The 22,439-nt window shown below is 42.0% G+C and overlaps 1 protein-coding gene across 3 annotated transcripts in view; it reads right to left on the minus strand.

The window, feature by feature from the left end:
* The window catches only part of DEPTOR (DEP domain containing MTOR interacting protein), a 140,106-nt gene that overhangs the window by 104,414 nt on the left and 13,253 nt on the right, over positions 1-22,439 (minus strand). The gene's annotated exons all lie outside the window — the stretch shown is intronic.

Below are 22,439 nucleotides of genomic sequence, written 5' to 3' on the forward strand. Positions count from 1 at the left end.
CATCCAAACACCTTTATGTCAGTGGGTGATTTCCATACTGTCAGAGCCCAGAGGCCCCAGGAAGTGATTCCACCCACAGACCTAGAGATGATACAGGTAAAGGGGAGGGAAGCCCAACCACGGACAACCTAGACCTCTCCTGTCACTCAGGAGACTGAGAAAAGCTTTCTCACCCCTACTCTGGCTCACTCCCTTCTCTCTCTCCACCAGTGGGCTTATGGTTTCAACCAACTAACAAACAAGACTCTGGAAACTTGCTGAAACGAGGTACTTCCTCTTTATCACAGATTGCTCAGGATCCACCATATTTGAATTCATTCAGTCACATAACAAATATGAATGAGTGTCTACCACCTGCCCATCAGGCACTTGCAAGCATTAGAGACATACATCGGAAAATGGGCAAGATCCTTGCCCTTGCTGGCCTTGTTTTCCTAGGGGCAACAGCTAATCCTTTTGTGGGGCTCTTTACATAGATTAAATCACCTAATGCTCAAAACAACCTCATCAGAAGTCATTATTACTATCTCCATTTTTTTTTTTTTTTTAACAGCAAAGAGAACTGAGGCCTCAGAGAGATTAGGTGACTTGTCCCACAGCTAACAAATAGTGAAAGTGAGATTTGAACCCTGATGGTCTCACTTTAGAGCCTGGCTTTCCAACTGCCACATCATGTTGCCTCTCGCTAAGTAGGGATAACTGAAGAATCCAGGAGAGATGGATAAAAGCTGTTGGACAAATACAACTTATTTACAGGCTGCCGGATTATCCTGGAGAAAAGTAAGTGACACAGAGTCTTCCCTGGCTCTCTTCAGAGCCCAGTGACTTTTTTTCCAAAAGAGTCTTAAACCTGCCTTAAAAAAATAAAGTTTCTTCCATTTGTCTTCCTTTCTTTTATCAGCCCTATGTTTACTTTTTAATTCTCAAGGGAAGGATTGAGTTGGGTGAAACAGGAGGTAAGTTTTCTTCCTATTCAACCCACGTGACTCCTATGCTTCTTACCTCGTCATCTCAATGTTGTTGAGAAATGGGATTGACTGAGTAAATCACACAGTAACCATGTGACCTGGGCAAGTGACTTAATGCCTCTTTTTTCCTCTGTAAAATGGAGGCAACTATGCCTACCCTGTCCTTGGCGATGTTGAGATTTGGGGCATAATGTCTGTTAAGTACCAGCAACATGGTACAGTACCTGACACATAACAGGTCCCATCCACCTTTCTTCCATTTCCTAAGGAAGGAACTAGGTCCTATCCCTGCCTGTTTTTGTTTTGCTTTGTTTTGTTTTGTTTTTGCGGTACGCGGGCCTCTCACTGCTGTGGCCTCTCCCGTTGCGGAGCACAGGCTCCGGACGCGCAGGCCCAGGGGCCATGGCTCACGGGCCCAGCCGCTCCGCGGCACGTGGGATCTTCCCGGATCGGGGCACGAACCCGCGTCCCCTGCATAGGGAGGCAGACTCTCAACCACTGTGCCACCAGGGAAGCCCCCTGCCCGTTTTTTGAACAGAGTGCACTGAATGGAATTTAATGGGTTTTGATAGCCCAAGGGTTGTGATTATGAGTTGGGAGCATACTGGGCTGGAACTCTGAGGCCTAGATGCTCTTCCTTTCTAGACCACTGTTATAGGCTGAAGTGGGTTCCTCTGAAATTCATATGTTGAGGCCCTAATCCCTGGTACTTCAGAATGTGACTGTATTGGAGATAGGGTCTTTTAAAAGGTAATTACATTAAAATGAGGTCATTAGGGTAGGCCCTCATCCAATAGGAGTAGTGTCCTTATAAGAAGCGGAGATTGGGCTTCCCTGGTGGCGCAGTGGTTGAGAATCTGCCTGCCAATACAGGGGACACGGGTTCGAGCCCTGGTCCGGGAAGATCCCACATGCCACGGAGCAACTAAGCCCGTGCACCACAGCTACTGAGCCCGCACACCACAACTACTGAAGCCTGTGCACCTAGAGCCCGTGCTCCGCAACAAGAGAAGCCACCACAATGAGAAGGCCGCTCGCCACAACTAGAGAAAGCCTGTGTGCAGCAATGAAGACCCAACGCAGCCAAAAATAAAATAAAATAAATAAACTCTTTTAAAAAAGATAAAAACAATGAACATCTTTAAAAAAAAGAACTGGAGATTAGGACACAGACATGCAGAGGGAAGATCATGTGAAGACAGGAGGAAAGCGCCGTCTACAAAGCAAGGAGAGAGGCCTCAGAAAAACCAATCCTGCCAACACCTTGATCTCAGATTTGTAGCCTCCAGAACTGTGACAAAGTAAATTTCTGTTGTTTAAGCCACTCAGTCAGTGATACTTGGTTATGGGAGCCTGAGCTAAGACAACCACCAATTGCCAAAGAGGCTCCTGAGTGGTCTGGGGATGAAGGGCCCAGCTGGGGGAAGGGAGAGGAGAAGAGAGACGAGAGTCCTTACAGGTATAAACTGCATAGGAAGAAAAGAACCATTTTAATGGAGTTGTTGCTGTATGCTCAGTATTGTTCTAAGCATTTTCACATGAGCTGACTTAACTGCTATAGCCTGAATGTTTGCACAAATTCACACGTTGAAATACTAAACCCTAAAAGAGCAGTCAGGAACACAGGGCTTGGCTCTCATCTTGACACTGCCAGTAATTCCAGATGACCAAACTTCTGAGCATCAGCATCTCCATCGGTAAAATGAGGATAACGGCAGCTACCCTGCTTACCTCGTCACACTGTCACAAAGCTCATTAACAAGAATAAAGATAGCATTTGAGCCCTTGCTATGTGCCAGGAACAGTTTTGACTGCTTTATTTATTTATTTATTTATTGGCAGTACGCGGGCCTCTCACTGCTGTGGCCTCTCCCGCTGTGGAGCACAGGCTCCAGACGTGCAGGCTCAGCGGCCATGGCTCACGAGCCCAGCCGCTCCGCGCAATGTGGGATCTTCCCGGACCGGGGCACGAACCCGTGTCCCTTGCATCGGCAGGCAGACTCTCAACCACTGCGCCACCAGGGAAGCCCTTGACTGCTTTATTGGCATTAATCCCCATGAAAATTCCCCGAGGCTGGTAATATTACAGCCACAGATGATACCAAAGTAGAGTTGTAATTATTAATAAAAAATAAATGAGCCCTAATAAAAAAAAAAAAAACACATTCACATCGGTGTGCTAAAGTCATCACATGAACCCCTCTAATTAATTCAGTGACAAAGACACTGAGTAATTTGTTTAACATGCTCAAAGTGGCAGAATGCAAAACATTAATTTTTAGACGGGATGTCTGTCAGGAATCTAAGAATAATGAAGACCAATTTATTTAGAAATTGAAATGTGGAATAAGCTACCATATAATTTGGTGGAGGAGGAATATGTTATGAGCCAAGAGACAAGTTTCAGCTCCCGTAAATTTTCCAACTTAAAAAAAATGTATTAGGTAATGTTTAACTTTAATTACTACAGAATAGAACCTTTCAGTTACTATCCTGTCAACCTTGAGCTTGGTGCTAATTCTTAAGCATACTTGATTCCCTCTGATTCCCACCCTGCATGGTAAGGAGCAGCACCGGTCACTACCCCTGCAGCCCCACAAGGACCTGGTATATTTCCATGTTTAGAAAACTGAGCAGAAATATGATGGAGGGGAAAGAACTTTGAATCTGGGAGATAGCATAGAACTTGATCTTTTTAGACATGTTACCAGGGGTTAAAAATGTTCAATAACTGTGATACCATCTGTTTTTCTTTGATAGAGACACAGAATTCTAAAAATGAACATTAAAAATTATATATTCCAGAAAAGCTATCCCAATAAAGAGGTAAGAATTTTCATACTCTAAATAACCAAGTGTTTTGCCTAGCACTGTGGGTACTTAATAAATATTTGTTGAACAAATAAATATACAGGGGCACTAAGAGAAATGACACCCCTTTCTAAAAGGTAGGGAGGCTTCTCACTAAAAAAGTGGGAGTTCCCACCCCGCAACTTAGTAAACATCTAATATCATGGAATTCATCTTTTGTAAAATAACTAGTTGTATGCTTTCACTTCTAGGGCAATCAATTTCCAAAGTTTTAATCCCTGTTGTGTGGATGTAAATGTGGTCTGTTGGTCTGTTGGTTTGTTTTGGCTGCGCTGTGTGGCTTGTGGGGTCTTAGTTTCCCGACCAGGGACTCAGCAGTGGAAGCGTGGAGTCCTAACCACTGGAACACCAGGGAATTCCTATGTATATGTGTTTTTTTTTAAAAAAAGCATTTCCGTTTATTTGAACTCAAGTTACTGCTTACAAATTTCCACAACACTTGATACACTAATATGCATGGAGATCACCAAGAAGGATAGGCAATATTTATAAGTCTTGTGGAAAAACAGAAATTTTGCGTAGTTGAGCCTCTCATGGAATAGCATTCTCTAGAAAGACTCTGAAAGATACTGAACTGGGGCTGAAAGCCATACTTTTAAACATGGTGTGTTGCCTGGACACGTCAGTCAGTCACCTTGTCTGCCATGCTCAACAAGCCCCTTCGATTCAAAACAGCCTTCCCCACACCAGGCAGGGTTCAAACACCCCGTGCCTGTTTTCTTTGCACAGGGCGGCGCCTGCCTGGAAGAGCCCTTGACTTACAGAGGCCCCTGTACACGCCCACCAGCAGTGCAATGAGGGCACCAAGGCCACAAGATTCTACCCAATTCAAGTGACAGTAATTAGCTAAGCCAAGCAGAATGGCTCCATCCAAGATTTAAACTAGAGCTGAAGTTTTCAAACCCTATTTGTGCTGGGACACTTTCTTCAAGTGGAACTTACCTAGGAGTCAATGTAGAAAACAGAGTAATGTGGAGTGCCCTGGCTAAAAGTGGGTAGGGCTCCCAGGTCCAGGATGTTTCCTGGTTTTCCCATTTGGTTCTCCCATGTATACCCTCCACATCCCCCAGACCATCCACATGGAGTTTTTAGAACACAGGTTAAAAAACCTCAGTATTACAAGACACTGAGGAAACTGGGCAACCAGGAAGGAGCGGGGGTGAGGCAGGCCAGCTCCAGGAAGCCAGAGGGCAGGCAGGAGAAAGAGCCCTGAAGCCACAAATGAGAGACAGCAAGAGACACCTGACCCTGGAGCGCCTTGGTTCATTAGAGTTTTCCAGTTCTTCTTCCAAGCTACATACACTCTAATAATAATCAGAACAGGACCAATCCTTTCATGTGGCTGTAAAAGCCTTGACTACCTGGATCCAAAATAACTTCACCTACCCAGGCTCTAGGGAGGCCTTCACCTTGACCCCCGGCCGCCTCCCAAGCTTCCTCGCCCTCTCTCACCTCCAATCACAAGCGTGCCTGTCTTATAGTCTGGATGTCTGGATTCTTCTCCATCACCCTCCATGCCCCTGCTCAAGACAGAGAGCCCTCTGCTTAGAATGCTCCCTCCTCCTGCCTGCAATAATTAAAAACAAATTCTACTTGCTCTTCAGCTTAAAAGGTACCTGCTCGTGAATATTTTCTCAGCCTTCCAAAGGCAGAAAACAACCTTCACTCCTCTGCTCTCTAAAATACTAGTGGCTATTTTACAGACACTAGTAAAGAATTCATCCCACTGTATTACAACTAGACGACGCGAAGGATGCTAAGGCAGAGGTGCTTATCTGATTTTGCAATTCTAGTGCCTAGCACATAGTAGGGGATAGATCCTCACTGATGTGAAAAATCAGTTAGTGCATATACCATGTCCTCAGCCTTGAGGTGCATACGGCAGAAGACTCTTCTGAATAACATAGTGCAAATCGATCCACATTGAACCCCTGGGGAAAATAATCATCTCTGTTTTAGCTACATTTTTGACACCACTGGCTAAGGAATTTAAGTACAAAAACCACCTTCCCATCATTCATTTCAGACAGCTGGTTCACAGGCTTTAGAGTCAAGGCGATTCTGTAATATTCTATTCGTGGCCAGCGAACCAGCTGCTGAAATTGCATCTGACAATTTCCTCTTCCAGCCCTAGGAGAACAAACACTACTGAGTGCAGGGTGTTAATAATCCTTAAGAAATTACTGTCCATAGGAAAAGAAACTCAGAAATTGCTTTTCGAAAACAGAGCTGGTAGAAAACTGCAGCAGGTTGCAGGACTCAGGGAACAAAAGGGGGACAGAAACCACACATTCTCATTTAAAAACAGCGTCATAAATCTCAGCTGAAGTAAACAGTTTAATTAAAAAACACAGCATGCTGAACAGTGGGGCTGACAGTGTGAGCCCTGTGATTTGGGCAACAGCACTGACATAGATGTGCTTTAAACCAAAGCTATTGTCCCTTCCAGATGTTCTGCAACAGCCAATATCTGTCCCTGGGGATCAGAGAACTTACAGAAAATCACTCTAAATCACCTACCCTTGAAAGGCCCCGAATCTAAAAGGATGAGAAAAAAGACAGGAACAAATGAAACCTAACACACTGCATTTCCTTTTCATGTTTGGATTTTATAATTAAAATTTCAAATTATCAAACTAATGCACGCTCCTGGTAGATTAAAAAACTTCAAATAAGTATAATCCAAAGCTGGGTAACTGGTGATGAACTGATACTTGTTGAAGCTAGGAGATGGGTGCATGGGAGGTTGCTGCACTATTGTATTTATTACTTTGGGAGAGGTTTGAAATTTTCCTTGACCCCCACTTTTCAAAGGAACCCAGTATGAATAGCTGATTATGTATTCTTGCAAAAATCTATTATGTCCATATGTATGGTTATATATGTATACTTTTATGTGAAAGGATTGTAATAGACATTTCAAGTAGTTGTTTTTTTTTTTTTTTTGCGGTACACGGGCCTCTCACTGCTGTGGCCTCTCCCGTTGCAGAGCACAGGCTCCGGACGCGCAGGCCCAGCAGCCATGGCTCACGGGCCCAGCCGCTCCGCGGCATGTGGGAATCTTTCCGGACCGGGGCATGAACCCGCGTCCCCTGCATCGGCAGGCGGACTCTCAACCACGGCGCCACCAGGGAAGCCCAAAAGTCTTTTTTTTTTTTTTCAAGACAGGTCTTTGGCCGAGGAACAAGTGAACAAGCTCACTCACATGAAATGTAATCAGCTAAGCAGCAAGTATAAATGACAGTATTGACTCTGCTCCCATTTTGATTGGAAGGGAGTTTTAAAACAGGAAGGTGCACGATTTCGAGGGAAGAAGAGGAAACAGCTGGTCCCGCTGGTGGGGAAGGATGCCCAACGCAGAAGCTGGGTTCAGAAAGCGGACTTCAGCCTCGTCCCAGCGCAGGTGGGCCCACAGAAGCCAGGTGCTGTGCTGTCTCTGGGAGAAGTCAGGCCACCTGAACCGTAGCGCACAGTCTCTGTCTAGGAAACGTGACCTGGAGGAGGGCCCTTACGACTTAGGACCTCAATTTCCTAATCCGGAATATGAGGAAGCCAACCACATTTATCTAAACTCTCTTTCAGCTCTAACTTCTCTGTTTTTTATGGACATTCTGAAGAGCCTCCAGGGTAAATCCTCACTTACGAGATCAAAATAGAACAGGCCATTTGGGGCACATTTTGTACTGAAAAGATCAGCCACAAACCACAGGCCAGGGAGCACGAAACAGCAAATTTCATTTCCTTCGGGCTTCCAAGCAAGGATGAACATATCAGAGCAAATCCTGTGCTAAGCATGCTGTCCAAACACCGTCTAGAGTTACCATCATCTATTTTCAGCTCACAGGACAGATGCTGAAGCTGCCCAAGTGCTACAGGCTTTGGGTGTGCGGGTCTATCACAGGGAATAGAAAAGGTTTCTTCGGGGTTAAAAATATTCCGAGTCCTCAAAAGTGTTATCGGGGACATCCGTGGCCTATAGTGGAGGCTGCTTTCGGCTAAGGGGCTTGTGAAAGATTTCTCAACCAATATGCATTTATTGAGCTCCAACTGCATACCAGGCATAGCTTAAACAACTGCTCATAGTGGACTAGTTTCTATAACTGAAACAGGTGTTGTTTCTTCAAAATGAAAATGCTGTGTCCTCTGTGTATAGGACACACACACACACACACACACACACACACCAAAGTCTCCATAATACTCCAAATTCAGTTAAAACTGAATCTATCCAACATTGTTTTCCTTTTCCTCTGTTTTAGCAACTGCATCACCTTCTTTTCTGCCTCTGTCCCTAGACTTACGCTCTTCCCTTTTCAGTATATGCTCCCCCTCTTTTCCTATCCATCTGTTAAAGTCTAGCTTAACTCAACCTTCTTCCATAATGTCTTCTCACAACCAACCAGATATGATGTGGTTTCCTGACCCCCTATGATATATTTTCTACAAATGCCCATGTTTACCCATATATTATTTTGTATTACTTTACTCTTATTTGCATTAATTCTCTCCAACTATGGTACAAATTGTATGAGGAAAGAACTATCTCCTTCTTTTGTATTTCCCGAAGTGTCTAGGACAAGGCTAATGGTAAATGATACTCAGTATAAGAGTCTGGGCTTTCATCTTTGTTTTCAGCAGGACAGAGAGAAATTTGACCACAGAACAGAATATAAAACTGAGTCTCTAGTCTTGGGCCCTTTGGTGGCTGTAGACCTACTCTGGTTGCTCTTACTGGGCAGTACTTCAAAGTGTTTCTCCATTGCCTTTCCATTAATATGAAGGAGTACTTGGACCATCTGTGGGTGTTTGGTTCCCCCGGGAAAAGAAATGTTAAGTAATTCTTCCTTCAGGAAGAGCCCACGCCATTCTCCACAGAATGAGTATACAGCAGGGGTCTGGCTTTAGCTCAGGGTCTGTCTACTGTCAGGATCCAGGCGGGTCTGGGCAGGTACAGCTCAGGCCAGTGGCTGGGGCCCTCCAGGAGTCCACAGGCAGCCCGGCGGAGGAGCTAGACCTCCAGAGAGGAGGAAAGTGGGGAGACGGCCACAGTGCCTGGCAGCCCCAAGGACAAGGAGGCAAATCTGAAGGTCCTGCGTTCACTCAAGTTCTGTGACGCCAAGGGCCAGAGGCAGCTCTGCTGTGGGGAAAAGGTGACAAAGCACAGACATAAAAAAAGGGAATACTGAGAGTCACAGGTGCTGTGATGCAAACACACACACACAAATATTAGGGGACAAAAAAAGGTCATGGACTTTCATGACAAAAAAAAAGGTCATGCAGGGCTGTTGAGAAACATCCAACCACTCAAAAATAAGCATCTTGGGAGGTTAACTGTCCCTTATAAATACTCAATACACTTCCATCCAAACCTTTAGGTCACCTTTTGCACTCCGTGGGGACCCCTAATACACTTGTTATTATGATTTTTTTTTTCATGACTAACAGAATGCAAGTAAAAGGAAACCCTGGGAGAAACTCAAAAAGCCTGAAAATCTGTATTTCACTTATGACTATGAAGAAAGCAAAAGAGGTTTATCAGGGCTACATAACAAAATGCTATTCCTGATATCACCTTCAGGAAAATCTTCACAGACTCAACAGTCAGACACAGCTAGTGAGAAAAGTTCCTGGATATCTAGGTATTGGCTTATTCAATAGGTTTACATTTTCCCTTTCTTAACATAGTGACCCTTGCAGGTACTCGATACACTTACAGTTAAATTTTCAGGCTACTTGTGTACCGCTGTGGTCGCTGAATACACCTGGTGTCTGTTTCTTTGTATTTAATGAGGCTTAAGTACATATAACCTTTATGTACCTAGACCCACACTTATCTGGATTCCAGGTTACTCAAACTGTTTGAGGATCAGAGAGAAGAGCGGCCAAAGCAGAAGCAAAAACCATCAACAACAGCCAAGAAGGAGCTACGCTGCCTGTGAGAGAAAAGCTCTGGGTGGTAATTCTAGCATATGCAGTTTTCTCTGAGTCTGAGTCGCCATGGGGTTCTACATACTAATAAAGCCATGTGCTTATGAGCACATTATGGCTTATAAATGACTTCCATACTCTTCACCTCATTTGACTTTGCAAACAGCCATGTGAGGTAGTTAGGGGAGAGGTGATTAACCCCTATCTACAGATGAGCAGAAGGTTTACTCTGGTGGTCGGAATTGGCCACTAATAGTTTACAAGTGGAGAAGCCACATATTGAATCTAGAACTTAAGATATCTCATCTACCAAGACTCCACACTTGTAAGGATATATCCAATCTCATTCATTAATAAGAATATTTCTGCATGGCTGTAGCTGGCTATGTTAGTGGATGTATCTGCAGTGTTATTTGCATATTTATGCTTTTCAAGGGTCCTCCATTACTTTATAAGCACCCCAAAGACTCCATCTTCTCTACAACTCTCTAGTTTGCTATGGTGGATAGGCAGTTATTTAAACCCCACTGATGATTATATAAGGAATCTGAAAACTTACCAAACCCTAGGGTAAGCTCAAATATTAACACGGTTCCAAACACCTGTGGCTACTTACGAACTACAGCACTCATTAAACCAAAGACAGTACCTTCTAAAGATAGCTAGATACCTAAAGATCTAGTCGGCTCTCAGCCACATTCTCCTGACAGCTGTCATTTGAACTGCAGTGGCATTTCCACAACTAAAAAGTCACACTATTAATTAGACTACCCGAGGCATGGTAGCAAAGCTACCAAAAGTAGACTGTTCGGAAATCACTAAGATTCTAGAGGGGCTTGGAAAGGCCTTTCCTAATTTAAAGTCACCATGCTACTGCATTTGTTTCCAATATCTTTCCATCCCAGTACTTGTCTTATTGTGTGCTAGGAAGCAAAGCCAACATAAACTCTCACTCTAGGTACCAAGAAGCAAATGATACTCATGTTCTGTGAATTGGTGGTTTTTAAAGGAGGCCCTCACATCTGTTTAAGTGTAGGGTCTGTTCCGCAGGGACTCCGATTTACATCATAGTTACATCTGTCCTGTGAGTGTCTGATAAGTTAAACTATCTGGTTTTTTCCTTGAGAAACCTTACAATGTCCTGCAAATCAGTCTCCATTTATCAGACTTGTAACTTTCCCACTGAATACATAATGAAGGGACAAATATGCGATTTGATTGGATTGCTATTTGATTCAATAAACTCTTTTCCACAAAAATGAATCTTTCTTCCTCTAGTCTTTCTCCTGTTTTTCTTTATTTTTTTATTGGCTGCAATGACCACACTATCTAGTTCTCTAAATCTCTGAACATTTAACACAGAGAAAGGAGAAGCTCCTACCCAAACCAAACTCAACCAGTGAAACTTCCCACAATGAATCTGCACTAATGGCTAACGTCCAGGCATCACATTGGATGTACAATTACTTCTTTACATGTGCTTGCAGTGTGGCTATCAGAGCTGAGAATAAATTCTGCTTGTTTTTGTAATATATCACTACGTTTGAGTCCTATCTTGTAGTAGATCCATTGAACTTTTACTTAATATTATGTTTATTCTGCATTTCTTGAATACATGAGCTGAAGGTCAGGAGGTGACCATTAGAATGAAAAGAAAGGTGAACATCCTGGGTTAAAAACATGTAGTGAAAAAATCAAATCCAGACCCCCGCCAAACTCAACATACACAAAACATGGTAGACACAAATCTGCAATCATTTCAATGCTCCCACTTTTCTTTCCTCCCTCCCTCCACACCTCTACCCATAAACACACACATTCTCTCTCATCATCATTCCCTGCCAAACTAGTTCCTCTTCCCCAACATCTGATTGCTAGGAATGATTCCCCACATATTCCAGCCACCCAGGCAATATTCTTAGGCACCTTGGATGAAGAGCTCCCATTTCTGTGTCTTTGCCATGGCATTTCCAGTGCCAGGAATTCCGTCTTCTTCCCTTCCACTTCTATGAAACCTACTCATCTTTCCTCAAGTCCCATGAAGCCATCTCCTGCTTTTCTAGGTCACAGGGAGTTCTCCTTTTTAAAACTGTTGCTTTAATTCTCCAGGGTTCTTCACAATATTTTGTTCAATTACCCTCCATTTATTCATGGATTCCTATTCTATTTCTCTACCTAAAAAGTCATCTTCTTGGGGGCAGGAACCATGCTGTTTATTTCTGGATATCTTTTCCAGTACAAACAAAAGCTGCCCCACAGGCTCTTGATAACTATTTGTAGGCTGATTAACTAAAGATAAAACATTATCAGCAGGCATGTGTATAAGAAATTTCTCTGGGAGGAAAAGATAAGAAAGGGTATATCTAGGTTTCTCTGAAACATGCAGATGAAATCTATATTCTATATATACCTACAAGTATATAATCTTTTTTCTTTTAATTGAAGTATAGTTGATTTACAATGTGTGAGTTTCTGGTATACAATGAAGTGATTCAGTTATACATATATATACCTATTCTTTTTCATATTCTTTTCCATTATGGTTTATTACAGATATTAAATATAGTTGCCTGTGCTATACAGCAGGACCTTGTTGTTCATCTATTTTATATACAGTAGTTTGTATCTGCTAATCCCAAACTCCTAATTTATCCCTCCCCCACCCTGTAATCTTAACTAATCTATACTAAAATGTTAATTGCGCTTTTTAAAAGGTTCACATACACTGCCTTAAGTCTTGTTTATATTCATCTAACAATTGCAAGGCCTGTGACAGACCTTCTGTTTTGTTTGTTGCCATGTGAAAAAGACAGTTCTGTGGCTAGAACATCATAGACCCTTATTCTCACAAGTCAAACAGAAAAGTATGCTTTTGATGTTGCTATCATTATCCATAAGAGCCATGGTGGGAGGAAGAATGGCCCTCATTTTCTCTGCCTGCTTATACAAGGGCTATTTACCATTTTGATAGGTCTTTCATCAGTGCCAAGTGCTTCACAATATCACTTTTATTAGTCACTCACCACAAGCGCCACGTGATATGCGGGAACATTATTGCCCCCTGCTGAACAGCGCAAATGCCCTCAGGAGACACAGAGAAATTCTGTGAGGGTCTTGCCCTCCCTAAGATAAGCAGTGGGAGTCAGAGCTTGAACTCAAAGCTCTGGTGTTCTGCTTCGGGTCTTGGGAAAATCCACAAAGGTCTTCCTTCAGTAAAGCTGGGGAGCATTTGTCCTATCAGCTCATCACTTTAGGCTTACCCTCCAGCAATACTGAAAAATCAACTCAATCCAACAAATACTTGCTGGATGCCTAGTAATGCAAGAAACAGTGCTAGACATGGGAGAAACTGCAGTGAATCTGACAGACCTGGCCTCCCTCATGGAGCTGAGGGTCTAGACAGTGGCTTACAAAGGAGGAACCTAAGACCATCCTTTGGGGTGTGGCTAGAAAATATCAGAATGTCTATATTTCTTTTATCTCGCCTTTCAAGGGATTTTTTGTTTGTTTTGGCCGCACCAGGTGGCATGCTGGATCTTAATTCACACCCTCGGCAGTGGAAGCATGGAGTCCTAACCACTGGACCTCCAGGGAAGTCCCTAAAGGGATCTTTTAACTTTCTATTTTGTGGGTGTGTTTATGATATACATAATTCGTCAGTACAGTAGTACCTGTGTATAACAGGTAATATGCTTATACTGGGGGAATCTATGCTCAGAATGTTTGCACAGACATGGATGCGCAAGCAAGACATTTGAAAACCAATGGACTGCAGGACTATGTGGACTTTCCTGAACATGCTATGACATTTCACATATTCAAGTCTTTCTTCTTGCTATTTTCACTGTCTAAAAAGCACCTCCTCCTCTTACTGTTCTCCTTCCTGAGTAAACTCCTGCAAAACCCAGCTCAGCTGTCACCTGCTCGGGAAGGCCTTCAGAGGCCGAGCCATTCTATCCGCGGCTCCCGTTGTACCTTGGACATCCCTCTACCACAGAAATTATCATGCTGCATTGTAATTGTCCACATTTCTCTCTGGCATTAACTGGCTGGAATCTCTGGTCTGTGAGCTCCTTGAGGACAGGGGTCCTGTGGTTTACCTTTTGTTCTCAAAGGCTAGCCCTGGTGCTTGTCACGTAAGGGACTCTCACAATGCATACGAGAAGTTTATTCTTTTTTTTTTCTTTTTTGGGACTTCCCCAGCGGTCTGGTGGTTAGGGCTCTGTGCTTCCACTGCAGGGGGCGTGGGTTCTATCCCTGATTGGGGAACTGAGATCCCACATGCTGCACAGCCAAAAAAAAAAAAAAAAAAAACACGAACAACAAACACAAGAAAACTTTTTTTTTCCTTTTTATTGTGTGGAGGTGAGGAAGTGTGTTCATACTCACGGTATTAGACTACAACCCCTGACTCCCCAGTGAAGTAGAAAATTTAGAGATGGGCTATGAGAAAGTGATGCATTTAAAATTTACCAGTGAGGGCTGGCCAGTTTCAATCCTGAATTAAAGGCAGAGACTAAGTACTGCTAAAGCTGGGAAGAACAAATCAGAAACGCAGAGAGATGCTGAGTTCAGACGGAACAGTCTGGCGGAGATGCCTGTGCGACTGAGAGGAGAGGAACTCAGGACTGTGTCACAAGGCTCATGTTCTGCCTCAGCTCTACATACACTAACCACCTAACTGCCTTGGGGCCACTTGGTCTCCAGAGAAGGAGATCATCCTGATTCCTCATAAATACTTCAGAGCTGACATGATGAAAGTAGGGGTAGAGAGGAACCAAGATGGTCAGTTCCATCCTTACTCTGGTACCAAGTCAGATGGCCAAGCAAGAGTCATTTAAAAGGCTGGATTCGATAGATTATCACTAAGGTCCCGACAGCCTAAAGTTCAACCACTTGATTATGCTGATGACATGGAGATGGTATGTCAATCAACCATGTTATGATCGATCCTTTGGGAAGACCTTCACTAAGGTGTGACTTAGAGCAACTACGTTAGTTTTCTGGACCTTGCCCAGTCAACAAACATTAATTGAACATCTAGTATCCATCGGGAACTGTAAGTAACAAGTAAACAAGATATATATTGACTCTACCTTCACGGAGCATGCATTTTTGTAAACTTCACTTTCCCTGTCTCCAACACATAAAGCTTCTTTCATGTCTAAAAACCCTGAAATGTGATGATTCAGTGTGAACTCCAAAGCAGCATGGCCCTCAAGACTCCCTCTCCAATTGATTTTTTAAAATTCCATTCACACGCATCAGAACCACAGAACTTACTATTAGCTGTAAAATAATCCCTGTTCAATTTAAGAGATATGCATTCTAAGATTTCAAACATATTTCTTTATCTTACCTCTTACCACGGAACACAACTTCAGTTGCCCTTGCTGGGGCATCAGCACTACAAAGCTGAATGTGGGATTTGGAATCAAAAATCTTAAATCTGAGTTCTGCCCCCATCACTTAGTAACCGTGTGTCCTTGGCCAAGTCACTTAATCTCTCTGAGCTGCATTTATTTTTGTCACTTAGCAAATTTTTATTCCATGTACCCAAGTATGACAGAACTTCAGGAAAGCACTTCCCCTCTAAGCTTGGAATCAGAATAATCACTCAGGATAACCAACAAGGGCCTGCTGTATAGCACAGGGAACTATACTCAATAGTTTATAACAAGCTGTAAGGGAAAAGAATCTGAAAAGGAATATAGATATGCATATGTGTGTGTGTGTGTGTGTGTGTATCTGAATCACTGTTCCTACACACCTGAAACTAACACAACATTGTAAATCAACTACACTTCAATTAAATAAAAAAAAGAATCACTGATTCCTCTTGGCTCACAGGCTAAGGATCAACAGAATGTTAAGAATCAACAGAATGATGCATATAAAATCTCTTTCGAAAATAAAAGATGCTGTTTAAACGTTAGTTGGTGTTTGTAACTGGTATCACAAATACTCATCACAAAACAAAGATAAAGAAAAACTGTTACAGAATTGTTATAATGGAATTTTTGAATATATTCATCTCACCCAGCAAGTGCTCTGTGATTTTTACAGACCAAAGGCTCACAGTATGGCCTCCACCCATTTTTTCTGAAGGTATCTGAGCCATCAACTAATAGGTTCTGTGGATCTACAAGGCTGTAATTATCGTGTCTTTCTAATAGTATCTGTGAAAGCTAAAAATATTAATGTGTTTGTGTGTCATCTTACCTGCAATTGCATAACCAGCTCACTCTAAAGTGGGATCTTATGTCTGTACCTAAATATTTAGCAATTTTAACAGCACACTGAAGTGACAGACTAAAAATATAAAAAGACCAAAAAATGTTAACTGGCTCACGATAGAACTGCCTAAGTGTCCTTGGCCATGGACACTCTGCTTCTTAGGCCCAACGTCAACTCTAAAGCATAGATAAGTTCAATTCCTAAAACCTCAGTGTCCCTATTTGTTAAGGAGGAAAAAGAAGAATGAAATTTCATGACTTGAAAACCAAAAGCAATTTCACTTTCCATAAAGGATCAATCAACAAGCATTTATTTATATTCTACCCTATTCCTGGAACAGTGGAAATGCCACGAGAGTTACAAAACTAGAACAACATTCAGCCCTCTATATAACAAATGTGGTTACAAGTCAAACACTTTTATGTAAGTAAAGTTCATACAAATGTGAGGGATCGTAAGATGATTATTCTATCCCAAGCAGAATTAGTCTTTGTTTACACTTTGTAACAGACAATATTTTATATAAATATCCCTGACTCTTTGCTTTCAGCACACACACACACAAAAAGAAAGAAAATAGAAAAGGTTAAAAAAAATATGAGTGTAATAAGTATCTGTGATTTTTGTCACGTAGTATTCATATGTCTCATTCCTGGTACTAATTTCTGTGTCAGTGATGGTCATGAGAAACCGAAACTAATTCTGGCTAGTTTAAGCAAAAAGGGATTTTACTGAAAGGATATAGAGGCTCTTACAAATTTGAGAGAAGGCTGAAGAAGCAAGCTTAGAAACCGCAGGAACTGTGTTCCTCTGAGAATATGCTTAAGACTCTCACTAAGGAAGCACGGGGGGCTGCTAGAAGGATTTCTAATTAGATAGGCAAGAAATTTCCTGGTGACTTTTTTTTTGGCCGTGTCGCCCAGCATGCCGGATCTCCGTTCCCTGACCAGGGATCGAACCTGCACCCCCTGCAGTGGAAGCACGGAGTCTTAACCACTGGACCTCCAGGGAAGGTCTTAAGACCTTCTAGAAGATGGAGACTGCAAGATCTTGAAATAGGATAGCAAATTTCTCTGAGCTATATAGTGATTCAGGGAGTACAAACTGCTGTTGTTTCATAACAGAGTTGTGATTTTTTTTTAAAGGTTTTACAAAGCAAAAGCCATTCCAATTGCTGACGACAAAAGACTTGTCTCTGAAAGCAGATACTTTGTTGAACTGAGATTCTTGACTAACAATTTAAATATATACAGATTTCTGCATAGATTTAAAGCGTTAACTTCTACAAGCTTATGTTGAGTGTCTAAATGAATGTGTGCATGCCTTCTTACCCATCTGATAGACAACTATTCCCACTAACAGGAGATATGGAAATGAATGAAAAGAGCAGGTAATTCCTTCTTTATTCAGTTCCTAGATTAGGTCCTGAGACCAAGAGTAAGAATTAACAGGGGTGAGAGGAGTTGTAAGTGGTTAAAGTGCAAACCAGCTAAGTAATAACTGTAATTTCTAGTGTAATTTCTTGTCTAGTGATGTGAAGAAGCCTGGAAACATACACACGCACAAGCAGCTACTCAACGTGGGACAAAATGAAGAAAGCATTATATCACAGGAAAAGGAAAAATTAAAGAATAAATGTGACCTTATACCTACAACACTATTTTGATATCTATAGTGGCTGACAGAGGGTTTGGGGTGAAGGAAAAACAAAGATGGGAGAAAATAAAGTCAGCATTTCACATCTGGTTAAAACAGCAACGTGTAGTCTTGACATGGTTCTCACCAAAAGGAATATGGGCTTTTGGCAACACCGCACAGAGAACATTAGTCTATAGTTAAGTATACATTATTAATGTCACCTTCTGTATCAGTGCAACAGGTATCAGGCATGCATGCTGGGGAAAAAATAATTAGAAAACAAACGGTTTAAGATTCTATATGGCTAAACAAGTAAAGTCTTTACTTTTTTCTCTCAGGATACTTGAAAATTCTAGCATTATGCCCAAATATCCTGATATCTTAGAAAATTTTTATACTTATTCTGTTTTGAATCCAAAATTCCCCAACCCTGAGACCCTGCATTCTTCTAATCCTAAAATCAGCACCTAGACTACAGGACCTATTTTCCTGCAAATCTAAAGGCTTGGTGTGAAAAATTCAATTATAATCATAAAATGATTGCCTTACGCATTCTTACAAAGGAAACAAGAGGATCTTGAACTAAATGCCCAGTGTTTACTTGGCTATATTTCAATGTACACTCTTTGAGAACAATGAGTCAGAAGCTCTATATTAGAGTCTATTGTACGGATCTACAGTTAACTAAGTTAAAATTTTATTCTAGCTCTAAACAGAAGCTGAGCAATACCTTGAAAAGCTCCAAAATAATATTTGGAACATTTTTTAATGTTTCTTGCATGAGATTCTACTGACTAATCTATTCCTCACATGCAAAACGTAAGTCTGAGGATATGCACCTTTCATGTTGCTGAGAAGCGGCAATAAATAAGTTTCCTTCTAGAACCTAAAATATGACCCACTGGACTCACATTCCAGAACTTCTAATTTAGTTAATCCATAGGTGAAGAGTATTTACTATTATCTTCAAGTGAAACACACAAGTTAATCTGACACACTGCATGTATACACGCGCATCAGTATGCTTCCTGGTAATCAGCCATACATAGCAGTGTAAATAGCCAATTAGTCACACAACTAACCCAAGTTTTTGTAGCTTTTAAATAACTCTTAATAAGTTTTTAAATATATTAGTGGTGCTATTCATCTTTTTCATGTATGTAGACATAAGTATTATTATATATGTAAGTTTAATTTTTGCCCAACACAGAATAAATATTCACAGACAAGACAAATTTTAAAAGTCCAGGCTCCATGTCCATAGTAGTTGGGGAGTTCTTTGCTTCTGACCTCCAGGCTCCAATGGCTTAGAGCTGAGCGCAGCTGTATCCTCAACGTGTACACGCTAAGAGCATGACTTGTGCAGGACACTGTGAAGCTGCAAAGCCCAGCTCTCCTATTTGCTGGCCTTGTGACCCTGGACAAGTTTCTTAATTTCTCTAAGACTTTGTGTGCCCATCTCTAAAATGGGACTAATGATACCCACTCAAGGATTAAATGGTATAATTCACATAAAGTACTTATCACGCTACTTGGCATACAGTAAGTGTGCCAAGCTTATTATAAATAAATACTGTTTATTATAATTATTATTATTTACTGAGAAGGCTAAAAGAAAATCAGAATAACACCAATCCAGTGAATATCGCAACAAATTACATAGCTATAAAACTTAGAACCTACAGCCAAGGGATGATTTATCCATCTATCTTGGCAGAAGGAAGCCTGGTGTTAAGGTATTAAAAACAAGGCCAGAGGTTAAAAGACATAACCTAGTTTGACCTTTGAAGTAAATACCCTCATTTATAAAATAAGGTAAAGTTTAAAGTCCTCGTTTCAAAACTTCAGAGTAAGTCAAAATGCACTTGTAGCGTTGAAACACGGTATGCCTCTTCCTGGATTTTAGACACAGAAGTTCTGGACCTAAGAATCAGTAAGGTGCCGTACCTTGCCTCGGAGAGTGCACAGACCCGCCAGCTGCTGGGGGGGACACAGCAGGATTTGTGACCTTAGAGGCCCAGCTTGACTTCACAGGCAGCGCGCTGGCTGGGACTGGGAGCCTGGTCTTTCCCCAGCAGGAGGGGCTGCACCCGAACCCAGCTTCCCCTAGGATTGGTGGCCGCCTTTCCCCAGCAGGAGGGGCTGTGACTTCGAACAAGCCCCGGAGGTCTCCAGGTGCTGATGCATCTGGCATTTCCCAGGACACTTAGGCGCCTGAGTTCACATTATTTGTAACCCAGAGATAAGGCCATGCTCATGCTTGCATTATAGGAAGGTTGTGTAGCCGGGGGTCAGGGTCCCTCCGGTGGAACACAAACACACTGTATGTTAGGCAGCTTCATGCTTATGCCCAACTCTGTGGAATAATGAGAGAATGGAGGACCACATATCCCCTCTTGCTGACCCTTTGTGTTGATGGGCCCCCAGTAAATATGTTCTTTAATCCACACCATAAACCATGGTATTCACCTTCACCCTCCCTCACTACACAAGAAGGACAAAAATGAAAGGGTTGTAGATGCCCTGATGTACGTCTGTACAAGGTACTGGAAGGCTCAAAACCAGAGAAGCACCCATTCTTTTAAGTCACTAGAATAAGTTCAGCAATGAGAGCTGGACGTCCCTTTTAGAAGGTGCTACCTTTCGCTGACACCTCCCATTCCTAAGTCTAAAGGGCAAAAGGGGTCAGGCCTGCAATCACCTTGACCCTCTTCCAGGAGAATCATCAAGCTGGATGCAGGGGCTCTTAGAGAAGAAAACATCTGCCCTGTGAAAACACATACTTCGCTTGAATAATCCTTCTCCTATGGGAGGCGGAGCAGGTCACACAGATAAGATACGATTCTCAAGGCCTTATGGTGAAATACTGAAATATCTGCATTCCAGTAAATGCAGTTTTAAGTGACACACTGAGTATCTCAAATTTAACCTCTGAACACGTCTCTGAATAGACTACCAAATAGTTTTAAATAAGTGTTTTTTCTTTGTTACTTATTGTACTATAATCTCCATGAAGGCCTATCTCCCAGAATTCCCCAAGCAATATAATTTAGTACCTACTGCTATGCTCTATCAAGAAGAACATTTTTGACTACGAAGTAAAACAAACTGTCATATTTTATTATAGATGGGTGTTCTTTTAAGGAATGCCAGGCTACATTTCAGTAAAATTTTTTTTTCGCATAAGCCACCAATAAGGACTACAATGATTTCCCCAAATGTATATTAGATTCCATAATTATGATTGCAGTGCTAAGGGTGGCCTATGCCCTCACCACCCATACATGTAGACGCTCATAAAGAAGTGACTGAGTCCTGGCCACTAGAAGTTTTCTCTGGCAGAGGCTAGAAGGTCAGCTGAGGAGCGTTAGTTGGGTAGGCACAACATCAAAGAACTGAAAATGTCCAGATAATCCCCCAATTCTCACAGGGTTCAAACTCCTCCCTGAATAAACATTCTTTCAGAACTGCTGACAAATAGCCAAACCAACTTCCTCTCCTCCTCCGTGTTCCCCTTTCAGAAATGAAATTATCTAGCAGCAAAATAACCACCCGAAGTGGAGCTACAGGAAGACAACTGAAGAGATGCCCTCTGGTTCATTAAGCTTTTAAACAATCAAATGGTTTTGTCCCTTGTTAAACAAAATGGCCTGACAAACCCTGATGCATTGGAATTGTGGTTTCTAAGGAATTCCTGGCCCTAACCACTACACCTCCACTTGAGGTATCATAATTGCAAATTATGATAAAGTCCTGAATAATCAGACTCTGCTCTTCTTGGCTTAAAGCCCCGATTACTGCCAAGTCAGCAAATGTTGACCGTGTAGACAAATGCATTGGCTCCAAGCCCAGCTTCTTAGCTTTCATGGATGCTTCTCAATGGGTTTAACTGGAGCTTCTCTCTTTTGTAGCCAACACAGGCATAAGAAAAAAATCACGATTTTAAATCACAGTTTCTTGTCAGTACTTGAGGACAAAAGGTTTATTGCATTTGTACACACACCACCCATTCTGAAGAATAAAAGGCTAAACTCATGCAGTGTTCTCCAAGAATAAAACCATAAGAATAAATTGGGATTTATTCCTATTAGTTATCCTTATGGTAAGATGCGGTACAAAATCAATGCCAAAGTTGCTATTGTAAAGTCAATGCAATGGTGCAATGAGATATCAGCTTAAATCTTACTAACAGTGGTGAAAAATCTGCCTTCTTGATAATCGAAGGTAGCTCCTATTTCCAATTTCTGGAGAGGGGAGGGAAAACATTGACAAAATATATTAAAACACATGACCTGAAAGACCTTTCTTAGTTATGTAAGTAACATTTTGCAACTTCCTCAGAAAGTCTGCATCTTAATGATCCCTAAAGCAGCCTGCTTAAACAAAGAGATAACGTTTATACAGCTTTGGCTGGGAGTCTTTCTGGGTGGAGGTGTTACTTGGAAAGACATCAAAACCCAAGTGATGCAAAAATCATTCTTTGCAGTTTGAACCTGAGCCACCTGCCATTTTAGTCATCTGTTGAGAGTTCTATTTTACTTCTATTACTGAGCAAACCCTGAACACCAGAGGCATCTCTTCCATTTCAGAGGGCAGTGAGGGGTGAAAGGTGAGGGAGGGAGCATATGGATGGTGAACAGGTGATCGTCATGATGGGGAAGTTTACAGGGAAAATTACTTTGAAAGCACTAGGGTCCAGGATGTATGCCAATGTCTCCTAACCACTCCCAAATTGTATCTTCTTTGTGGCTTTTCTGTGAGCACTTTCTTCTTCTCTGTATAAGCTCCCCACCCCTG

This window comes from Monodon monoceros, unplaced genomic scaffold (genome assembly GCF_005190385.1).
Source record: "Monodon monoceros isolate NGI ecotype Baffin Bay Population unplaced genomic scaffold, NGI_Narwhal_1 Super_Scaffold_14, whole genome shotgun sequence".
Lineage (NCBI taxonomy): Eukaryota > Metazoa > Chordata > Mammalia > Artiodactyla > Monodontidae > Monodon > Monodon monoceros.